This window comes from Ranitomeya imitator, chromosome 3 (genome assembly GCF_032444005.1).
Source record: "Ranitomeya imitator isolate aRanImi1 chromosome 3, aRanImi1.pri, whole genome shotgun sequence".
In the NCBI taxonomy this organism is placed as follows: domain Eukaryota; kingdom Metazoa; phylum Chordata; class Amphibia; order Anura; family Dendrobatidae; genus Ranitomeya; species Ranitomeya imitator.
Genome location: NC_091284.1, coordinates 512820945 through 512830575, shown reverse-complemented (window position 1 = coordinate 512830575; position 9631 = coordinate 512820945). Strand labels below are relative to the sequence as shown.

Here is a 9631-nt window from a genome sequence, read left to right as displayed (position 1 = left end):
CACCGCAGACCCACAAGAGCGACACTGGACAATGAAGGCGCGGACATACTGACTAGTGACCTCCATGAAACACCGGCAGGTCACTTTCCACCGCAGACCCACAAGAGCGACACTGGAAAATGAAGGCGCGGACAGAGGAATTACTTCCAGGAACCAAAAACTCCATAAACTCTAAAAACTTCTCAGGAAATGAAAACGTCTCCAAAACTTCCCCCAAAACGGAGCTTTCCTGAAGCAGATTCTCCTAGAAAATACATTTTTGACCGCCTCAAAAACCGTCGGTGTGCACACAGCCTTACTGCCCTCACACAGGCGGTGACCATTCGTGGCCCTGTCACTTGCTGACTTCCTTCCATGCTTGTCCACTGTGCTGATTGCTTGTTCGCTCAGAACCGGAACATGAAGAAGGAAAGCCACTGCTGTCATTGGAATCGTCAATGTAAATATAAATAAAGTTATGTGAAAAAAAAATGTCAGCGGTGTCAAGCGCGCCTGCGCAGCGTGCCGGCGTCCATGCCACGTACAGAATGCGTGTTGGGTGCGTCACCTGAGGGCGGTGATCTGATTGGCTGTGACAGAAGGGTGACGCTGCCGGACAGACAGCGGACGGAGGGCAGAGCAGTACAAGTGTTCCAGTCATTGTCCGCCTCTCCCTGCTCCGGCCGCCTCTCTGCGGGCGTTGTTTCTTCCACCCGAGGAGCGCGAGCAGCTGCGCTAGGTAAGCGGGTGTGGCGGGTGTTCCTGGCGTGTGCCTCCTGTGTGCATGTAGTGGACCCTGACAACCTGTGGAACTACAGGTTCCATCATTCCCTCCATAGCCTACTACATGAGACTGACTCCATCTCCCGTTACTGCGCTACCGAACTCCCATGATGTCTGCGACAGAACACTGCCATGTCGTGACTGGCGGTCTGTGATCCGCATGGCCTTATGGGGCAATGTCTACAGATCCGTGGCTGTTTAGATTGTGTGGCCGGGTGGGGGATGGCGCCCCCTGTGCTGCAGTACTGCCTGGCATCTCCCCAGTGTACATGTGGCCAGCAGCGGGCATTCCAGCCAGGCAGACTGGGATCTGGGGGCCTTGTAGCTGAGTGTAAGGGTGCGGTGATGGCGGTGACACGAGAGACGTGATGTCATTCCTCATGGCTGCTCTGCTCCTATGATGTCATCCAGCAGCCATTTCCCCATCCTATCCAAACTCCAGTGAGAACTTTGAGCCTAACCCATCAAGACCACCGGTAATCACGTGACGAGGAGGTGGGTTCTCACCATGAGACTGGTGCGTCTGACAAGCGGTGTGGACCTCTTGGCGAAATACCAGAAACGTTGCGATTTCCGGCGTATGGAGCGCCACAGCTCGATGAGAGCTGGATGAGCCGGGTGCGCTGCCTCCCACACGCCTCCACCTGACTTTGGCGTGGAAGCGTTGATGAATTGGGCTCTGTAGCTTGTGGGGAACTCCTGATAAATGGTACATTGTAGGGTTGTGTCTTCTGTGTCCTTAATCTCTAATAGTTGCTTTCAAGATGACCATTTCCATGTAGCTTATAAGATTTCTATAGTCAGTAAGAAGTCATCCAGAGGTCCACTTACACTGCACGATGCACAGGGTTACTCGCCCAACGCTGGTTGTCTAACACCCTGTTTACACAGGCAGGCCGCCCATCAGGAGCAGACTGTACAATCAGCAATAGGTCGCTCATAGGCTGCTATTGTTCTCGCCTGCTCAGGTCCGGTTTACACAGGATGATGTGCTGCCAAGAGCAAAGATCACTTCATCTGATGTATGAGTGTTTCTCGTTTTTTTGGGTGATTGGCAGCCTGTCCTGTCCTATAATTGTGTAGTGTAAATGGGCCTTAAGACCCATCTGCCATATTAAGTGCAGAGGGGGGTCCTGGTGACGCCTTCTGACCATCATGTGTAGAAAGTGGCGACCTGTTCTGATAATGTACATACCACGAGGTGAGTGCAGGCTGTATACGTAGGACTATAGTGGCACTGTAAGTACCAGGAAAAAAAATCCTAAACCATATCTGGGCAATGCTACCATGCCCATGCTGCTGCTCCCAGATTTATGGGTGCCACCTCCCGGCTCTACACAAATGGACGTGATGAGTTTCAGTGAGGCTCATTTATTTCATGGCTGATATTTCACAATATGTTGCTTAAAACTGTCCTGTGTGTCATGAGATATAATGGAGGTCACTCTATAATGGGGCAGCACGGTGGCTCAGTAGATAGCACTGCAGCCTTGCAGCGCTGGGGTCCTGGGTTCGAATCCCACCCAGGACAACATCTGCAAAGAGTTTGTATGTTCTCTCCGTGTTTGCGTGGGTTTCCTCCGGGCACTCCGGTTTCCTCCCACATTCCAAAGACATACTGATAGGGAATCTAGATTGTGAGCCCCATCAGGGACAGTGATGATAATGTGTGCAAAAACTGTAAAGCGCTGCGGAATATGTTAGCGCTATATAAAAATAAAGATTATTTATTATTTATTTATAATGAACATGGTAGATTAATTGTTGCTGGCACACTAGTGAGAAGCCTGGCACCAGACAGCTAAAGTCACGGAAGTAAAGCACGGTCTCCCATATCCCAGCTTGTCATGGGCGATGTGGAGGATTCCCAAGGTCTGGAGTGGTCAGTGGGGGACCATGTAGTACATGACCTCACCAAATCTGCCCTTACCACATCCCTCCTGACTAAAGGTACCTTCACACTGAACAACTTTCCAACAAGAACGACAGCGATCCGTGACGTTGCAGCGTCCTGGATAGCGATCTCGTTGTGGTTGACACGCAGCAGTGATCTGGATCCTGCTGTGACATCGCTGGTCGTCGCTGAAAGTCCGGAACTTTATTTGGTCGTCAGGTCGGCGTGATTCGTCATGTTTGACAGCAAAAGCAACAATGCCTGCAATGTTTTTTCATGGAGCAACAATCAGCGAGAACGATAAGTACGTCACTGGATCGCTCCTGCATCGTTCTGCTGTTAGTGTTTGACGTCTCTACAGCGACCTAAACAGCGACGCTGCAGCGATCGGCTCGTTGTCTATATCGCTGCAGCGTCGCTTAATGTAACGGTACCTTTAGGCTTTTGTAAGGGGGGTGGAGCTTTTTATAGGGCTAGTGGTACAGTTGATGGCATCCAAGTGCAGAGGGTATATGTGGGAGCCTCCGAAGACTACATTTGTATTCTTATGGAGAAATAGCATGCTGTAGACCTTAAGGGCCAGTTTAGTAAAATATCTACCCTTTACCCCTAATATGGCTGCTGCTTTACCCCTAAAGCCAAGCTCCTCTGATGCATCCAGAGAAGGGAATGTCTGTTCCCACCTATCAATTCTACACAATTGATCTGTCCTCTTCCAGACTGCTCTTATGTTTATTAGGCTACTTTCACACTGGCGTTTTTTTGAATACGTCGCAATGCGTCGTTTAGGGGAAAAAACGCATCCTGCAAAGTTGTTTGCAGGATGCGTTTTTGCCCCGTAGAGTAACATTACCGACGCATTGACACACGTCGCAACCATCGTGCGACGGTTGCGTCGTGTTGTGGCGGACCGCCGGGAGCAAAAATGTTAAATGTAACGTTTTTTGCTGCCGACGGACCGCTTTTTCTGACCGCGCATGCGCGGCCGGAACTCCGCCCCCACCTCACAATGGGGCAGCAGATGCGCCGGAGAAATGCATCTGCTGCACCCGTTGTGCGGCGCATCAAACGCTAGCGTTGGAATCTCGGCCCGATGCAATGCGACGGGCTGAATCCGACGCTAGTGTGAAAGTAGCTTTATGGTACCTTCACACTAAACGATATCGCTAGCGATCCGTGACGTTGCAGCGTCCTCGCTAGCGATATCGTTTAGTTTGACACGCAGCAGCGATCAGAATCCTGCTGTGATGTCGTTGGTCGGGGCTAGAGGGCCAGAACTTTATTTGGTCGCTGGCTCTCCCGCTGACATAGCTGAATCGGCGTGTGTGACACCGATTCAGCGATGTCTTCGCTGGTAACCAGGGTGAACATCGGGTTACTAAGCGCAGGGCCGCGCTTAGTAACCCGATGTTTACCCTGGATACCATCCTAAAACTTAAAAAAACAAACGCTTCATACTTACCTACCGCTGTCTGTCCCTCGGCGCTGTGCTTTCCTGCACTCACTGTGAGTGCCGGGCAGCCGGAAAGCACAGCGGTGACGTCACCGCTCTGCTTTCCGGCCGCTGTGCTCACAGCCAGAGCAGAGAAGCAGAGCGCCGAGGACAGACAGCGGAAGGTAAGTATGAAGCGTTTGTTTTTTTAACTTTTAGGATGGTATCCAGGGTAAACATCGGGTTACTAAGCGTGGCCCTGCGCTTAGTAACCCTATGTTTACCCTGGTTACCGGCATCGTTGGCCGCTGGAGAGCGGTCTGTGTGACAGCTCTACAGCGACCAAACAGCGACGCTGCAGCGATCCGGATCGTTGTCTGGATCGCTGCAGCGTCGTTTAGTTTGAAGGTACCTTTAGACAGAACAACCAATAAGAGAACAATACTTAACTTTTTGGTGTCCATGTTTGTTTTGCTGAATGCCATCTATTGTTCTCTGATATCACTTACCTTCATACTGGGAGAGACTGGAAAAGAAACAGTCTGTACTCTGTTCCTTGGAGTTCATCAAGCCCTCTCCTTTATGCCATGCACCTTATATAGCTGCTTACCCAATTCTTGTTTGCATCGTTGGCCCCCCATATACATTGGCTGGATGTTAGCTGCTGGCTGAGCAATCGCCATCTGTCAGCTCTCCTTTACTGTCTGTGTTCTGTATAAGAGAACGACTGCTCGACTTCTCTGCAGTTAATCAATTGAGGGTAAAAGGCTCTGAAGTCAGACAATCTGGATCTATAACCCCCCACAATGAAGTCTCTGGGGCTCCCATGCACATTGGACTGTTGCCAAACACATCTTTATATATGTGTATGGGGGGAGGCTTTAGTGTGTGCTTGCAATACCACAGGGGCTTAGACCACAACCACTTCTTTTGTGTCTCCTTCAAACATGAGATCAGGAATTCAAGACGTCCTATTCTCCTTCCCCTCGGTCTGCTGTGGAGGGAGAGGTGGGACATCGCTATTATCAGTTGATGATTTTCAGTCATCTGATGGTTGATGAACATTTTCTGTTGTCGGAGTCCCTTAATTATGTTTCTGCCCTTGTTTTCCACAGAGTAGTTTGTCCAATGTGATTGACACAATCATAAGCAGGTAGCAACATACTGAAGAAAAGAATACTCCCCCACGAACGCTGAGAGAAGAGCAGGATTCTCAGGGTGAGACATGTAATGACCTCACTGCACAGTTGTGTGATCGCCAAGTGCTGGGAGCAGTGCTGTGTGTCATTACTAATAAGTCTTCAGCTTTCATTGTGTGGAGGGGTAGGTAGCACAACAGAGCTGACCCCACTGTTAGTGTACAGCTGCTAGAAGTATTTGTAATGAGACAAAGCTTTGCTATAGTGTCTCTCCTTCCACACTGACTGCTGGGAGATGAAAGCTGTGTGTAATCATACTCCTTTCTGCTCCTGGCACATAGGAATCACACACAGCTCTGCAGTGAGATCTGTGAGGAGAGCAGACTGTCTGTCATTACATGTCTCACACTGAGCTATGAAGGGGGTGTTTGCTTCTTATTCCTGTATGTTATGCTTCTGATTGGTCATCCTCATGCAGGGGAAGCAATGGATTCCCCAGTGAAAAATCTCGAGAAATAACCAGTTGGGCTTATCATAAACAATAACCTAAACTTTCTCCAGTCACCTTCCACGACAGCGGTACTGGAGGATGTCTCCCCGCCCTAATGGGGGACAGGAAACACAAAGAGGTTAAATACCCTCCCCTTCCTGCCACCTCCAATGTTTTTCCTGTCCCCTATTGGGGCATGAAGAGGTCCTGCGGTAGTGCTGCCGTGGCTGGCGATCGGAGCACTCAGGTCTTACCTAGCCGGGCAGCCTGGGTCGGGATGTGTCTCCTCCCTGCGGCGCTGCTCCCGTCTCCCCACATGGTGCGGACTCGGGACCCTTTCTCCGCTCCTCCCGCGCTCCTTCGGGAGTAAAGCGGAGCGGTGTGGTGCGGCCGGGGTCCCCGCGCGGCTCCCCGGCATTTCCTCCTCTCCTCATGGCCGGAAACAGTGGACGCGCGAACCGGAAGTACCCGAACTTCCGGTTCTCGGCATGTGCGTTCCAGCGGTGGAACGCACGCGCGTCGGACTGCAGTTTCTGTTGGCGGCATAGCGGTCTTTCCCCTACGCCTGGGACCGGGAGGAGGAGCACAACATGGGACGCAACTTCCACGGTATTTAACCCTGGTAGTCACCTCCAGGTAAGGCCCCCTGTCTGACTGACTGGACTACAGTGCTGACTGACCATGGAGGGTGACAGATCTATCTCTGCTTCTGCCGAGCCCTGCGTCCTCCCTCCTACTGTGAGTAGTGGGTTAAGGTCCCTTTATCCCTGTATTCCTTAGGGTGCCATATACTTAGTCCCCTTCTCTCTCTTTTTTAGGGAGACAAGGCCTCTGCCCCTAGGAAGGACAGATATTCCAAGACAAAATCGGAAGATCGTAAATGTGGTGTTTGTGCATCAAAACTACCTTCTTCTTACAAGAAGAGACTATGCCAGCCCTGCACCGATGAAATAATTCGCTCAGAACAGCCATCCTTGTTTGAGAGCATTAAATCCCTCATTAAACAGGAAGTGCAATCCTCGGTATCGGCCCTTTCCCAGTCTCTGTTACCTCCGCCACCTCCTCCTAAAAAAAGGAAGACGGCGGCGGTTACTTCTGATTCAGATTCTGGTGAAGTTCATTCCTCCGGCTCGGAGGATTTGTGGGAGAATGAGGGCTCCACTTCCACCCCCAGAGAGGAGAGTAAAAAATATTATTTTTCCTCAGAGGACATACAGGAGTTAATCAGTATGGTCAGGGGGACAATGGGTGTTGAGGAGGAGGAGGAGAAGCCATCGGTGCAGGATGAGATGTTCGGTGGGTTGAAACCTAAAAAATTAAAAGGGTTCCCTATACATGAGAATGTACAGAGTCTCATCCTTCATGAATGGGAATCACCTGAAAAAGGTCTTTCTGTTCCCTCTGAACTTAAAAATCGTTTTTCTCTCGATGGAGATGTCTCTCTGTGGGATACCCCTAAGGTAGACGTGCAGGTCTCTAGAGTGTCAAAAAAGACAACCCTCCCTTTCGAGGATTCTTCCCAACTCAGAGACCCTATGGACCGCAAAATGGAGAGTTTACTAAGAAGATCGTGGGAGACTTCTACCAATCTCCTTAAAACAAACATTGCGTCCACCTGCGTGGCTAGATCCCTATTTCGTTGGCTCCGCACGCTGGAAGACAACCTTACCCAGGGAACATCTAGGGAAATAATCTTAGATTCTCTCCCGCTTCTCCAGAAAGCTACGGGCTTCCTGGCCGATGCTTCGGCAGAGTCCGTAAGAGTGGCTGCCAAATCAGCAGTTCTCTCTAACTCAGCCAGAAGAGCTCTATGGCTCAAGTCTTGGAGTGGGGATATAACGTCCAAAACAAAACTATGTGCCATTCCCTTTCAGGGCCGCTATCTGTTCGGGCAGGCCCTGGATGATATTCTGGATAAAGCAACGGACAAAAAGAAAGCGCTTCCGGAACAGAGAAATCCGAAGAAACGTTTTTTTCGTCCCTCAAAAGAGCAACCCTTCCAACTGGAATTCAAAGGGAAAGGCAAATCAGGACGCTGGAGCTATCCTAAAGGGGGGAAAGGTAGGAACATCCTGGTTCCCCAGTCCCAGCAGACCCCAGAAAAGCAGTGACTACGCCCAGGGCGTTGGGGGGGGCGTCTCTCGAACTTTATCAACCAGTGGAGGTCCATTTCGTCGAACCAGTGGGTACTCGACACTATTCAGAATGGACTAAAATTAGAGTTCGAGAGCCCTCCCCCTCATCACATGAGGATAACCTCATTGCAGAGTCTCAACCCTCAGGGCGCATTCCTTTCCGGCCTACAGAACTTACTCCAGGAAGGAGTAATTTCCCCAGTACCTCAGCAAGAAATTGGCAGAGGACACTATTCCCGTCTGTTTCTGATCAAGAAGCCTTCGGGGAAGCACCGAATAATAATCAACTTGAAGCCCCTGAATCAAGTAATAACCTACAGGAGGTTCAAGATGGAGTCGGTCAAGACAGCGATCCCTCTGATAGGACAGGACTGGGCGATGGCTACAGTAGATCTGAGGGACGCTTATTACCACGTCCCAATCCATCCAGAATTCCGGAAGTTCCTAAGATTTGCAATATCTCAGGATCGGGAGATAGTACACTATCAGTTCAACTCTCTTCCCTTCGGAATAGCCTCAGCACCTTTCTTTACAAAAATCATGACAGAAGCCATTATATTCATCCGTCTTCAGTGGATCTGCATAGTACCCTATCTAGACGATCTTCTCATTGTCGCTCCCTCAGTCTCCCGCCTCAGTGCCGACTTAACAAGGTCTCTAGAAATCCTAAAATCATTGGGTTGGATCCCAAATCTAGAAAAATCGGACCTTCATCCCTCCAGGAGGAAGAAGTTCCTAGGAGTCCTTCTGGACTCGGAGGCGAGGAGATCCTTTCTGCCCAGAGAACGTCAACTCGATCTGGTACAGAAGATAACGGCATTCAGAACCCTGAAGGCTCCTACTCTACGACATTCCATGTCTGTGCTGGGATCTCTAACATCTTGTATCCAGATGGTACCTTGGGCACAAGCCCACACGAGAATCCTCCAAACCCATGTCCTATCATCCTGGGACGGTCAGCAGAGTTCTCTCTCCAAGAGAGTTTGCCTTCCCAATCATATCAAGGCATCCCTGGCATGGTGGCTGCGGGTTCGAAACCTCCAAAAGGGGGTCAGTTGGGATCAGATCCCACTAAAGACACTAACATCGGATGCCAGTCAAAGGGGATGGGGAGCTATAGTCGAGGGAACCCATTTCCAGGGCACCTGGGGCCCAGACATCAGAGCAAGCTCTTCAAACTTCAGAGAACTGAAAGCAGTAGAAGAAGCATTAAGAGCTGCATCCTCCCTTGTTCAAGGACACCATTTCAGAATATATTCCGACAACATGACCACGGTAGCATACCTTCGTCATCAAGGAGGCACAAGATTCAGGAAACTAAAGACCTTAGCCTCAAACATTTTTTTCTGGGCAGAGAGACACGTTCTCTCTATCTCAGCAATTCACCTGAAGGGGTCAGCCAATACCCAGGCAGATTTCTTGAGCAGAAGGGATGTGCATCCAGGAGAATGGTGTCTGGACCAGGAGGTCTTTCTCTCCCTGATTTCCAGATGGGGGATCCCAGAGGTGGACCTTTTTGCCAACAGTCAGAATGCCAAGCTGCGAACTTATTTCTCCTTAAATATGACAGACAGAGCACTGGGCATGGATGCGTTCTCTCACCCATGGAGGTTCGACCTTGTTTATGCATTCCCTCCGATCCCATTGATATCGAAAACTCTACAGAAGATCCGATCGGAACGAGTTACGGCGATTTTGATCGCGCCAACATGGCCAGGGAGGAGTTGGTACAGCGCCCTGTTAGACATGGCTCAGGAAGGTCCAGTGTGTCTACCTCAG

The 9631-nt window shown here is 50.3% G+C and overlaps 1 protein-coding gene across 2 annotated transcripts in view; it reads left to right on the top strand.

Annotated features, from left to right (window-relative positions):
• The first annotated feature begins 577 nt into the window (after positions 1-577).
• Positions 578-9631, top strand: part of TFG (trafficking from ER to golgi regulator) — a 51302-nt gene continuing 42248 nt past the window's right edge. For both annotated transcript variants that reach the window (XM_069757740.1, XM_069757739.1), the window contains exon 1: positions 578-718. The gene's annotated coding sequence lies outside the window, so the exon portion shown is untranslated. The remainder of the gene's footprint in view (positions 719-9631) is intronic.